Source organism: Marmota monax, unplaced genomic scaffold (genome assembly GCF_021218885.2).
Source record: "Marmota monax isolate L192 unplaced genomic scaffold, Marmota_monax_Labrador192_F-V1.1 WCK01_AAM20220418_F8-fsc00010, whole genome shotgun sequence".
NCBI classification, from domain to species: Eukaryota; Metazoa; Chordata; class Mammalia; order Rodentia; family Sciuridae; genus Marmota; species Marmota monax.
This window is the reverse complement of record NW_026692321.1, coordinates 8,042,000-8,054,542: the sequence shown is the minus strand read 5'-3', so window position 1 is coordinate 8,054,542 and position 12,543 is coordinate 8,042,000.

Sequence of the window (12,543 nt, the reverse complement as noted above, 5' to 3'; positions counted from 1 at the left end):
TTAGAGTATGACCCAAGGAACTCAACCTGAAGAATGCAAAATTCAGTTGTTTTCCCTTCTGCAGTTTGCCAAACATTAAGGTCATAAATTAATGTGGGAGTCTGGAAAGTCAGAATGAAATCTGCTGCAGCTTTTTCAAACTGAATAAACAAAGCTCCCCAAACAAATCATAGATATTCCCCTCATAGCATATGCCAAATTTTAACCAGAATAAGATATTAGGTTAGAAAGTAAAGCTCAAAATATCTGCACAGACAAACTTCAAGGCTGATGGAACATAAAAGAGAAAGAGACATGATTCAGGGGGATCACTATTAGAAATGAGAAGCAAAAACAAAAAAAGGGAAGTATCCCAGCTCCATAGTACAAGAAACAATGCATTTTTGTTATCCCAGGTTCCCATTAAAGTTGAAAAATTTCTAGCCTTTATTTATTTAAGAAATATTCTCTGCCCACCAAATTTGTTGATTCCAAGTATGTATAGTATGTAGCAAACTATTTTTCTATGTCTATATGTCTCTAATTTATTTTAACCTTTTCTTTTTCTGTGTTGATTCTGCAGTGGCCATTGTTATACATAAAAGTTCATCGTTGGGCTATTGCTGTTTTTTTATATTTTTTTTTAAATTAGTTTCTAATATTATTCAAGGAGATGTTTATTTTAGTTACTATATTTTCAACATAAAACATTCTGTTTGATTATATATCTTCCATTGATTCACCTATATATACTTAATGTGATATACAAATTGAGCAAAGTAGTAGGTTACAAAGTCAACATAATAAAATCAGTAACTTTCCTATAATCTTATAATGTGCTTGGTGAAAAAGAAATCAGGAATACAACCCTATTCACAATAATCTAAAAAAAAATGCCTGGGAAGAATTTTAACCAAGGAAATGAAAGACCTCCAAAGTAAAAACTATAGAGCACATAAGAAAGAAATGAAGACCTTAGAATATGAAAACATTTCACATGTTCATGAATAGGAACAATTAATACTTTCAAAATGGCCTTGCCACCAGAAGCAATACACAAAATGAATACAATTCACCAAAATGCCACACACAGTTCTTCACAGAACTAGAAAAAAAAAAAGTACTAAGATTTGTATGGTAGAATAACAGACCCAGACTAGGTAAAGCAACACTGAGTAAAGACAGCAGGAATCAAGTCACCACATTACCTGATCTTAAATTCATTACACAGCTATGATAACAAAGATGGCATATGCTGACATCAAAACATACATGAAGACCAATGGAGTAGAATAAAACACACAGAGACAAATCATACAGATAGTTTCACTAAGGTGCCAAAAACATTCATTGGAGAAAATATACTCTTATTAGCAAAGGATACTGGGAAAACTTAAATTTCATATGCAGAAGAATTAAATTAGATTCCTATTTTTTTACCATGCACAAAAATCAACTCAAAGTGGATCAAAGACCTAGAAATTAGATTAAAAACAAGTAAATAAATAACAAAACAACAAAAAAACCTTTTCAATTGCTTAAATAAAAGAGGATTAACAATCCAAAATATTGATGCAGGCACTGACTTTCTTAATAGGTTCCCTAAAGACCAAGAAATAAAACCAAGAATGCTGATTCTAAATGGGATTGGGGATGGGGGAGCATGGGAGGATTAGACAAACTCTAGATAGAGCAAAGTGGAGGGAGGAGAAGGGAGGGGGGATGGGGGTAGGAAAGACGGTAGAATGAGATGGACATCATTACCCTAAGTACATGTATGAAGACACAAATGGTGTGAATATACTTTGTGTACAACCAGAGATATGAAAAATTGTGCTCTATATGTGTAATATGAATTGTAATGCATTCTGCTGTCATACATAACAAATAAAATAAAAATTTAATAAATGGGAAAGAATCAAATTAAAATTTTCCTGTACAATGAAAGAAACAATTAAGAACATGAAGAAGGAGTCTAAAGAAAAAAAATGACTTTGCCAACTATTCCTCTGACAAGAGATTAATATCCAGAATGTATAAAGAACTCAAAAACTTAACATAAACACACACAAAATACCAAATAACCCAATCAATAAGTTGGCAAAATAAATGGGTAAAATGATTTTTTTTTACAGACATTTCTCAAAAGGAGAAACACAAATAACCAACAGATATATGAAAAAGTGATCAACATCCTTAGCAATCAGGAAAACACAAATCATAAGTATACTCTCTCTCACTCCATTTAGCATGGCAATCATTAAGAGTATAAAAAGTAGTCAATTCCTTTGGTAGAATAAAAGATCCAGAATAGGCAAAGCAATACCGAGTAAGAAGAGCAAGGCAATCATTCAGAATACAGAAAATAGCTGACAAGAATGGGGGGAAATGTGCACTCAAACATTGTTGGTGGCACTGCAGTATGGAGATTCCTCAAAAGACTAATAATGGAACTGTCATATGACCCAGCTGTCTCACTTCTTGATATTTATCTAAAGTAACTAAAATCAGCATATTATAGGGATATAAGCATATTAACATTTATAATAGAACAATTCATAATATCCAAGAAATGGAACCAGCCCAGATGCTGGTCAACAGAGAAATGAATGAAGAGAATAAGAGGAAAATACACCAAGGCAGTTTTATTCAGTCTTAAAGAAGAATGGAATTATAGCATTTGCTGATAAGTGGATGAAAATAGAGAATATCATGCTAAGTGAAATAAGCCAGACTCAGAAGTTCAAAGGTGGAATTTCTTTCTCATATGTGGAAGCTAGAGCAAAGTAAGGGGAAAAGTGCGGTGCATGGGATCCCATGGGATTAGAAGAGAGGAAGTAGATGGAGTAGAGGAAGCGGACTGAGTGGGAGAGAGGAGAGAGACAGAATCAGGAAGGAACTGTGGCATAAAACTAACAAAATTATGCTAAGTACATATATGAATATATTAGTGAATTCTGCTTTTATATTTATGTATAAAAACACAGCTTTAAACATAAATAAACAAAATGAAAGAAGACAAGTTAAGCAGAGGAACAGGGGGAGGAATAAAGGAAAGGAAAGAGGAAACAATCAGGATTAAAATGGAGCAAAAAATATTCCATCCATGCATGTATATGTAAAACCAAAACAAAACCACTATTATGTGTAACTATCCTGAAGTAATAAAAAAAATAAAAAATATTATTGAATGTGTCTTTGATAGTTGTTTGTAAATCATTACCTGTTAATCTCATCATCTCTTTGAATTATTATTTTTATTGATTTATTTGCAGTGCTGGGGATTGAATATGGGGCCTTGCACGACCTAGGCAAGCACTCTACTATTGAACCACATCTTCGGTCCATTGACAATGTTTGTTTTTTTTTTTTTTCCTGAAATTTTCTGCCTCGTTTTGAATTTTAGCTTTTTGCTTGTCCATATTTCTACTAATTTTTGGTTGAATGCTTGACATTATGATTTTTAGTTGTTCAGTGGGAAGGATCATTTTCACTCTTCGAACATGACCATACTTTGTCTAGGCCACTGCTTAATTATTTGTAGGTAGCTTGGATAGGATTATTTTAATGCTATTTAAAACTTAATTCTAGAGCCAGTTTAGCCACGCAAATAAAACCTGGCCACTGAACCTGGTCTCCTGGATGTCCTGTGGGTTTAGGGATCTCTCTATACTCTTGCTGCTCAGAACACAGATGCTTTCATCCGTGTGCAAGATCTGGGAGTGTTTCGGCTCAGAACTCTCCAGCAGCTCTTCGTCTGGCCTTGGCAGTTTTCACTTTTTTGTAACTAATTAATTTAATATTTTGTTTAAAAATCAAGGAACCTGAATAATAATTCTAGGTATCTTTTCCTTTTTTCTTGCATTTTACTTTACAAAATCAACTCACTGCCTTCTTCCTTCAAATACAATCTTTTGCTTTTATCTCAGTAAGATTAGTCTCTTCACCTCGTGCTCCTCTTTACAGAAGGTGAATTCCAGAAGTGTTCCAAGGCGGGTGGCTGGATTAATCATGGGGCTTAGCACCTTTAATTTTCTGCTTTCTTGGATCTGAAAACTGCTGTTTCACATAGTATACCCAGTTTTATATTTGTTTACAAAGCAAATTCGAGCTTAATGCAAGATAGAATTCTAGGCAGGACAAAGAACTCTTATTACATTTAATGTTCAACATCAGATTAGTACATAGTTTGTAGTTTGGTTACTCTATATAATTTTTTTTTCTAAAAAAATCACTTTTAGGAAAATATATTAGAGGAAAATTCATGTGCAAAATATTAACATGAGACTATGTCAGCTCTCTTGAAATAGAGTAACAGGTTGTAAATGGTCTTATCAATGTTCTTCAAAGGCAAGCTTACAATTCTACATTCTGGCTTGATGAAATTCAGGCAGATAATATGAGAAGAGAATAAAAATATTAACGTACTTTCAAAATAAATTTGAGGGAACGGTTATTAAATTTGAGCTGGGTGAAGCCCTTAGGATTCTTTCAATTGCAAGTGTCAGAAAATCAAGCTCAAACTGACTTAAAGAGTAAGTGGATTTATTACTTATTGTAAATGGGAAGTCTGGAGGCAGGGCTTTCTTCAGGCATGGTTTAATAAGAGTATTAGCTTCAGTTCTCTGCCATTCCATGTCCTGCTTTATTGGCTGGAGTTTTCCACATGCTTGGCTTCCTTAGTGACCACAGCACTGCTTCTATGACCAACGAGGGGAACACACCTCCTTGTTGATCTCCTAATACAGAATCCGGCACAAATTCTTACAACCTGAACCTGCAGCTACGAACATAGAAATCCCATGTGTTGAAGAGCTAGGAACCAGGCCTTCGTCCATTTTCTAAACTCAACACTTGGGTAAAGGATCAGATTTCAACATCAGGTTAAACATCCTAATCTGGCCTAATCTGAATGTCTGAAATCTGAAATACTCCAAAGTCTGAAAACATTTGAAACTGAAAAGACTCTGCTTCCAAGAATGTTGGATAATAGCTACTCAATCTGTGTACCTTAGCAAAATGAGAGTATTTTTCCAAATCACAAACTGTACCCTAAGAAGAAAAAAAAATCTAGGTAACAACATTAGGAGTAGAATAGAAAAGTGTGGGCAACTACTGATATTCTTCTTTTATGGGTGTGAGTCGGGGGCAGTAAGCAGTCAATCAGGATGAATTTTAAGTTTTTTCTCTGATATTTTGCCAGGGATTGCAGCTTAGTGGCTATATGTTTGTATATGTTTACATTAAGTTGTTAGAATTCATAAGAATAAATAGACTTAAAAATTACTCACTTCTATAACTATGTGTAACTATGTGACTTTATTATAAATGTGAGCAAAAGTCAACAAATTGTATCTCAGTCAATCTGAGCATTTATGCACATGGAAATATAGATATGTTTTGTCCAAGACCACAATTTTAATTACAAGAAAATGAAACAGAAAGTGTAATTTTTAGCATATGTGCTAAAACACAGTTATGTGATTTCCCTGAGGATGTCCAAGAGTACAGTAGCCCAGCCTTGCTTTCTAGTACCTGGAGAGCAGCTCTGTTAGTTTTTTTTTTTTTTCTTCATCTTCTTTATTAGTTTAAATATAAACTCAATTGAAAATGAAATAAAAAATAAATGTGTGAATTGGAGAAGAGCATATGAGAGGTAAGCTGTGAACATGATCTCATTTGTCCCCCATGACCTTCCTCCCGAGATGCCGCAGAAGAGTTGAGCTGGGTCACAGAGAGAGAATGAATAATCCTTCACTGTTCACACAAGGCAGGAAGCAGTAAAGGCCAGGTATTAAGCCAAACAGGATACCGGAGAAGGCATTCCCTGTTCTACTTACAGAAGTTGGATTCCAGAAGTGTTCCAAGGCAGGTGGCTGGATTAATCATGTTGCTTTGATTGATAACTCCTAGAATTTACAATGGGTATATTCAAAGTCAGCCCAGTTAATATCCTCATGGAGGATGCTCAGATGTTTACCTTTTGAATCTACTTGTTATTTTAGTATGTGTCTCCTGCTAAGTACAGTAGACATTTATCACCTGTATCCCCTTTCAAATATTCAAACAGCATGGAAGAATTTCTGTCTCTGGTTGAGAAAAAAATTTAGATCTACTTTTCCTGGGGACAGATTTATCTTGTGTGTCGTAAACAAAATCGTGTTTGAATTGTTCTATCTAGGAATTGATGTTTCCTGTTAATGGATCCCAGAATTCAATTGACTTCTTTATTTCACAATTAGAAAACATCAAAATGTTAGCATCCACAAAGACTAAAGAGAGTCTGGATTATGATCAAAATAAGCAATAATAAATGACTGAAACATACTTCCCTGAAAATATATTTATACAAGCTGCATGGCTCAAAAAGCGAGGGTAAACTAAGAAGAAAAGGAAAGGATGAAGTTTGCCACAGAGGTAGGGAATTCAGAGAAAAAGACAGGGAATAGTATATATTCTCCCTCCTGCTCCAACTGTCCTCTATGCTGGAACAAAGAGCACCAGGATTCTCTGCCTCTTGTGTTACAATTGTCAAAATCGTACACAGGAAAAGTTTTCTTAATTCAGGGTTTAGTCTTCCTTTCTGTTGTGACACTAATACTTAAACTTATGAAATCTGTCCTTTTTTACTTCTTTAAAAAAATTTGACTTTCCTAAAGTGACATTTCATTATTTCTGGATTGAAATTGTGGCACTTCTAAAGAAATTATGACGTTAAACCAGTTACTCTTTCTTAAACACCTCCTTTAGGAATGTAGAGGTGTATGTGTGTGTGTGTCTAATATTTCTCTAATATTTGTCCACAGATAATGTAGTGCCTGTGGCTGTTCTGCTTCCCAGTTGCTAAGAGGAAACACTTAAAGTTTGTCTGACTATCAAGGTCACCTAATCATCCATAGCTATCAAAGGACTTATAAATGTCACCGCACTGGTTCACAAATTTGCAGCTGCTAAGACATCTATGAAGATGTTGCCTCGGTACAGAGATTCTCTTTTCTCTGACCTCTAGTATGTTAAGTGTTTGAAGACCATCAGAGAATGGATAACTGCAAGCTCCCCAAGGAAGTTGTGTAATCAAACCGATTCAGTCTGTTTAAATCTCTGTTAGTCAAACCACATGCTGTGCTACTTTTAACATATACTTGTTCTGAAGTGTTTCATTTTCCTTTAAACTTTGTTGAGTCCTTGTCATCATGAGCAGGAAATCACAGCTTCCACTTGTAATTAAGTGACACCACTGGGTTCTGTTTTCCTCAGCAAATATACATAAAATTCATCCCTCTCTATATACAACATTCGGCCTAAAGTAGGTGGCAGGTCAGGTACACTGAGGCATGTTAGATTAATTGGGTTGCTGTTGTCATAAGAGATAGGAAGCACATTGTCATGAGCAGTTGGGAACGTGAAGCAAAGGGGACAATTCTGTAAACAGGCCTGTTGTGCTGACCTGCACTTTTCTTTTAAACCAAATTACATGTGGCCCTGCCTGGCTTAAGTCAATAGGATATGATATTCACATGAGAAATGCAAGCCTAAAATGCCAATAAGAAGAAAACAGTTACCTTAAAAGGGGGGGGGGGGGTGCTGGCTTTTGTGACACTTATGTAAACCAGATCCCAGAAATCAGGGAAGATAATTCCTCCTAACCATAAAATGTATAAGAACAGGTTCCAGTGAGAACTAGTGAGCTTGGGCCAAAGTATCCCAGCATTGTCTTAAGCACTGGGGGCTTGAAAGTCTGATGTCCTGCTGTCAGTCAAAAGTCAAGAGGTAAATCTGGGGGAGACTCTCTGGAAACTTCCCTGGGGTACCCCCAATAAAACTGGAGGGCAGGAGGTGTGTGCCATCCTTCTCTCTGAGAAGGCCATTCTCTCCCTTGACAGTGTCCCCCATTTCCTTTTCCTATCCCTTCTAATAAACTCAGGGCTGCTATTCTAAATGACATGTCTTTCTGGTGTGATCACAATAACCAGTGAGACAGTAGTGCCATGGCTGCCTCAGTTCTGCTGCAGGCCTCTGACCTTGAAACAATAAGGACAAAATGAGGCTCAGGAACAATGCAAGACAAACCAGCTCATCCTGATTCACTGTGTCCACACATACAACTAAATGTATATAATGGTCTATGTGTCATGGTCAGCCTTATCCTGCAATACCAGGTGTCAGATGTACACCTAAGTCACGTTAAAAGGAAAAAGAATAGGGGGAGATAGCTTTGGTTTGTTAATCAAGAGAAGTGATTTGGGTATTTCATTATGTGCATCTTTCCAATTGATCTTTATCAGAGTGTCTAGGGAACTTATGCTAGCCTAGTGCCATGAATTGGAAAAATAATTCTGATGGTAGAGCAATATGTAATTGGCATAGACATCATAGTTATGGTGACTTTATAAAGTATCTTCCAATTGAGAGCATATATAATAGGGAAATCAGGCAATGTTAATAAGTAATATTTGATATGATGGCATAAAGAGGACTTTTCTGATCAAATAAAACATAACAACCTTCCAAATACGTGCGATTAACAGAGGTAGGAAAATAAAAGTCTCATCTATGATAGACATCATTCGAGCACACCTTCTTTAACACACTACACACTTGAAGGTAATGATTTAGACATTTAGACATAGATAAATTTATACAGTAGGTATGGAAAAGGGAGCTAAAAGTTAGACTGAATGGCAGCACTGACTAACCAGAGGGTTATGAGGCCTCATTACAGAAGGAGAGAACAGAGGGGGGGTTGTTTATAAGCAATAACTTCTGTTGGTATGTTTTACTTTTTATTCATGTTTGAATTAGTACAGTCTAGGTTCTGTTTGATCTAAAGTGTGTTTTATTTTACAAGGATATATTGCCTCAATATTCAGAATAGCCATCAGGGGGAAGGGGGTAAAAAACATGCAAAACTTGGGGAAATATGGATGGACAGGGGGCTCCCTTGGTTACTGGGGGTAGGGAGTAGAAGTCATCTCTTCATCGGTTGGTTATTAAGTCAACTCTCTTATAACTCACCTGAGTGGAAGTTCTGGAGGTAGTAGTGGTGCTTCTTGTGTCACTGGAGGGAAGTGATGTCATGGTTGGGATAATCCAGCCACCAGAATCACATTCAGCCTGGACACAAGGAAATCTAGAAGAGAAACCATATGTCCTGTTGCTCCTGCGTGGTTTCTCCACTTCTGTCTTCATTAGCATGACTTTCTTGCTCCAAGTGTCCCACTACGGGAACTTTCCAAAAGGTCTATCATTTATAGAAAACAACAATAGTTTTCTGAGCTCTGGGATTCACTGAATCTGTTCTCAAAACTCTCACATTTGTGTTTCCAGGAAAGCTGCACCATTTGCTAATGATTTGAAACTAAACTTAATCACATCTTTATATTCACTGACCCAGCTGGAACCCACCTTCCAATTTCCCCATCTGATGCACAGCCTGAGGTTTGTGAGGTGTTACTTCCCCTCACCTGGGTATGCTGTGCTCTCCCTTCCTCTTATCAACAGATTGTGCTGGTCATGTTTGTAGCATCTGTTTCTGAGAGTGTTCAGGCTAGTTTTAAAAATAATTATTTTCCATAATGTCCATTTTCACCTGTGTTTCTTACAAATAGTATTACCTTTCCTTATCTCACATGAAGACACCTGGAAACATTTTCTTTGTTAAAATCCCTTTACAAACAGTGTAGATCATCTCCATTTTTTTTTTCTAGAGAGGGAAGGCAAAAACTTATGAAAATTAATCAATTTTCTATGTATTGCAAAAGAGATATTACTTTCTGAAAAGTTAGTTTCTAAAGTTCTACTTCCAATAATTCTAATTTTCTATCTAATCCACTCTCCCAGAAACAAATTCCATAGACTCTAGGGGATAAAAAAAATACAGAAAGCATGTAGATTCAGGAAGGAAAGAAACATTTGAAAGAAAATAAAGATCCTGAATGAATTTCTAGGCTTGATGATTTTAGCCTGATTACAGGCCATACATAGCACCACATGGAATAGAAAGAATATGAAAGAATATACCCAGTGCTTGTGGTATAAAGGAACAGAACAGAGTTTCAGGGAACCAAAGTTCTGGAAAATGAGATGGAATCTAGGAAAGAAAAAAGTCATAGATATCAGAGCTCCAAGCCCTATACAGCTCTGCCAACATCTCTGGCTGACCACTGAACACATATACATGGTGCAGATTACAACAAATTTTACTGAAATTGAAATTGCTTACCATGAGGCTGAGTCAATTTAAGTTAATTGCCTACTAAAACAAACAACAAATGTCAATATTCTTCAGAGGAACATAGCATAATCTGAATTACATAACAAAACACTCACAGTCAACTGAATAGCATTCAAAATTATCCAACTTTAAAACAACAAAAAAGAAAAACATGAAACTTCTCAAGAGAAAGTAAATGGAAGGCTAGCGAAGTTGTGAATATGAAGCTTAAATGATCTTTAGAATCCAGCAAAGTGCAGGGATGAGGAGACCGAGAAAGCCATCTAACATCAAAAAGGGCAAATTCTCAAATACAGGATTGTGTGTTTGAGCTCGTGGCTCACTAGGAATTTTGAGTGCTCCTGCTTAAAGTAGTCTATCTTTATCGAGGGTTAGATAGGTAATAACCTGAAAGGTGGACTGGGGTTTGCCAAATATTCCCCTTGTCCTGTGTTCTGGAGAAATGATGTAGTTTCACCTTGTGGAACATTTTGTGGTTGGGTGGGGACATATGATTAATTTGTAAATGAGGATCCGGTAAATCAATAATATTACTTATGAAATTTAATAGTTACACTTATCAATGATTGGTCAGGTCATTTAAACGCAACATACGATTGCTCTAGCATAGCAATTGAAAATATTCAGAATAGTGGGTACTGCTTTACCAGGTACTTAAATGAATACAACAAGGCAAAAATCCACTCACAAGCTATTATAGATAAGAATTTATAGTAAACAATGAATTTTTTCATTAAAACATGCAGTTCTTATCAACATTAAGCATTAAGTTTTTCAGGCTGCTAGTAGTTTTAAAGAAACATCGGAGAAGCTGATTACTGAGTACACTCAGATGACAACTGTGTTTTCTCTTTGGCTCTTCTGCACCATCCAGGATGACTCTATTGCTTGAATCTCCTTGTCTTCCATAGTTTTTGTGGAGATTTTCACATCTTGATTCTTTGCCCTGCTTTATCTGCTGCTAATAACTCCATCTCTGCCATGACCAGTGATAAGAAATGTTTTCATGTGAGTCTTCTTCTAAATTCAACGATTCTTCTATTTCAAAGGTGTTCAATATACTTACTTAGGAGAAACATCCTTCATCTGTGACCAAGGATAAGAAAAAAATCATGCACCAGAAATTAGAGATTAAGAAATAAATATTAAGAATATACAAATGCCCTTAATGCTACCATCTGTAGCAATGTCAAGCTGCAGTTAGCATCTTAACCTCCTCTGTAATCTTATGGTATTTATGGAGAAACAGAATGACTTACTAACAATAATCAGAACGATTGGGCCTCCTTGATGTTATTACCTTAAACATTTTACCCAACGTTGTGATAGTTCTATCCTAATTTTTCCATGTTTACTTTCTTTGTAACTCTTACCTTGAAAGCAAGTCACCAGTCTTACCTACTCAAAAGTACCTCCCAACTTATGTATGCATTTCTATTTTTACCCTTGTCCGTCTTAATCTTTGAGTTTGACCCAAATGAATCAAAACTGAAAATTATAATTTTTTGGAGACTAAACATGTTAAAATTCTATGCAAGATTCCTCTGGATCTCACTCCTCTAGCACATTCCTGGTCGTGAAATTCTTCTCTTTTGGATGAGAAAATGATATTCAGTGTTATCTTGTATTCTTCCCAACATTATGGTTGGAGGATCACATAGTCTGAGGCCTTCAAACTTGCATTTAACATGTGATACTGTGCTTTTTGTACTAAAAATAAAATTTCAGTTATGCAAGGGGAATAAGTCCCAGAAATATAGAGAACAACATTGTACCCATAGATACCAATATGGCACTCTACACTTGAAGACCTAAGAGGAGGGTATCTCGTGGTAAGTATTCTTGCCACAATAGCAATATTATTATACAACTAAAAAAAAGATCTTTAAGTTGTTCTTACCATGATGGATTTTAATGCACCAAATAAACAGCATTTTAAAGTCACTCTATGAAGGACTTAAAATCAATATGCATTAACACCTGAAACAGAGAAATAAAGTCTTTATCAGACTGGATCATCTCTTTTCCTGGGACAATGAATGTACTGGTTTGATGATTGAGAGACCATGAAAAAAAGGAAGAAAAAAATGTGAACAAGTTAAACTTTATTAAATTTTTCAACAGTAATAATGGTAATATGACTGGGTTTTTAAAATCTAGAATAAATATTTGATGATATAAATCAATGGGCTACTTTTGGCATAGGTAATTGGGAATGCTGAGCAATGTGTCTGTCATTACTGTTGCTATTAGCTCCATATATCTCAGCCACAGGCTAAAGCACTTCTGACCACTCATGGATTCCCTGCCCCATAAAAGTGCTAAAGCTT